We start from the raw sequence: 1,727 nt of genomic DNA, 5'->3' as shown, positions 1-1,727 counted from the left end.
CAAGATACTACTGATCTTTTTCCTAACTTTTGTTCAGCTAATGTAAGTGATTGGAGAATATCATTAAATTAAACAAGAGCGTAATTAAAATTGCTGTGTGATGCTCAAGCAGAAGCAATCAAGCCATCCGTGCCGTAGCAGCCACAAGCCCAGCCAACCTGCGTCTTGGCACAGTGGAGGAGAGAACAGGGAAGTTGCAAGCCTTCAAATGAGGCAGTTGGGAAGGGGTGCCTCCTCCCTGGACATCAAAATGTAAATTGTGCCTATTGGCCATGCTTTGCAGGGCTGTAAGTCCAGCTTGGTGGAACCAAGGTTGTAGCCCTTGCTCTTTTCTAGCAGGTATTTTGCAATCTCATCTCTGTCTGTGCTTTCCACGAGCAAGCAGTAGTGACCATTTTGCAGAAAGGTCTGGACAAAATCTCTCCTACAGGCTCCATGCAGTTGGAATCAGCTTTGGTGACTGGTTAACTCATTGCTGGCAGAGGCACAGATCCTTACTGTAAACACAGAAGGTATAGAAAAGGAACTGAAAGGTCATCATGAGCTGGGAGGCGCCAGACAGCAGCAGAAATGGAAACAGCCCAGTGGGCCCTTCAGATCAGCAGAGCTAAGTGTTGGACAAATTCTGCACATGCACAGACAAAGTTGCTAAGGAAAAATGAAGCTGTTCCAGGACATGTTACAGTATGCTTATGGTTATGCAAGTAAAAAAAAAGGTTAATAATCAGAGTGAGGAAAAAAGGGAAGGGAAGGGAAGGGAAGGGAAGGGAAGGGAAGGGAAGGGAAGGGAAGGGAAGGGAAGGGAAGGGAAGGGAAGGGAAGGGAAGGGAAGGGAAGGGAAGGGAAGGGAAGGGAAGGGAAGGGAAGGGAAGGGAAGGGAAGGGAAGGGAAGGGAAGGGAAGGGAAGGGAAGGGAAGGGAAGGGAAGGGAAGGGAAGGGAAGGGAAGGGGAGGGGAGGGGAGGGGAGGGGAGGGGAGGGGAGGGGAGGGGAGGGGAGGGGAGGGGAGGGGAGGGGAGGGGAGGGGAGGGGAGGGGAGGGGAGGGGAGGGGAGGGGAGGGGAGGGGAGGGGAGGGGAGGGGAGGGGAGGGGAGGGGAGGGGAGGGAAGGAAGGGAAGGGAAGGGAAGGGAAGGGAAGGGAAGGGAAGGGAAGGGAAGGGAAGGGAAGGGAAGGGAAGGGAAGGGAAGGGAAGGAAGGGAAGGGAAGGGAAGGGAAGGGAAGGGAAGGGAAGGGAAGGGAAGGGAAGGGAAGGGAAGGGAAGGGAAGGGAAGGGAAGGGAAGGGAAGGGAAGGGAAGGGAAGGGAAGGGAAGGGAAGGGAAGGGAAGGGAAGGGAAGGGAAGGGAAGGGAAGGGAAGGGAAGGGAAGGGAAGGGAAGGGAAGGGAAGGGAAGGGAAGGGAAGGGAAGGGGAAAACGTTTTAAAATGGTATTAAAGCAGAAAGTAATCAGCTAAATCATTTAATTCCAACTGGTCTTGCCCCATCTATATATTAAATTTTCACATTGGCTGGAATTTTGAAAAGAGAAAATTGGGAGGTTACTATGGGTTTAAAATAACAGAATTATTAATTCTTTATTTTATTTCCATCCTTTGTAGAGGTAATACAAAGTGAACTGTTCTCAGCTAGGAATCAGTCTTCAAAGTCAAAGAGGAAGTAATATATTCTGTAAGGTAGGTAATGTAATTGGTTAGTAGAATTTCATTTAAACAGAATGATGTCCATGAGCA

At 49.9% G+C, this 1,727-nt stretch overlaps 1 long non-coding RNA gene across 1 annotated transcript in view; it reads left to right on the top strand.

The window, feature by feature from the left end:
* Nucleotides 1–465: 465 nt before the first annotated feature.
* Nucleotides 466–1,727, top strand: part of LOC308189389 — a 6,851-nt gene continuing 5,589 nt past the window's right edge. Inside the window, exons 1-2 of the long non-coding RNA XR_013946339.1 lie at nt 466–716; nt 1,596–1,670. This is a non-coding gene — a long non-coding RNA (uncharacterized lncRNA). The remainder of the gene's footprint in view (nt 717–1,595; nt 1,671–1,727) is intronic.

This window comes from Anser brachyrhynchus (assembly GCF_964034855.1).
Source record: "Anser brachyrhynchus genome assembly, chromosome: 2".
In the NCBI taxonomy this organism is placed as follows: Eukaryota; Metazoa; Chordata; class Aves; order Anseriformes; family Anatidae; genus Anser; species Anser brachyrhynchus.
Note: the sequence above shows the minus strand (reverse complement) of the source record. Positions and strands in the feature narration are given on the sequence as shown.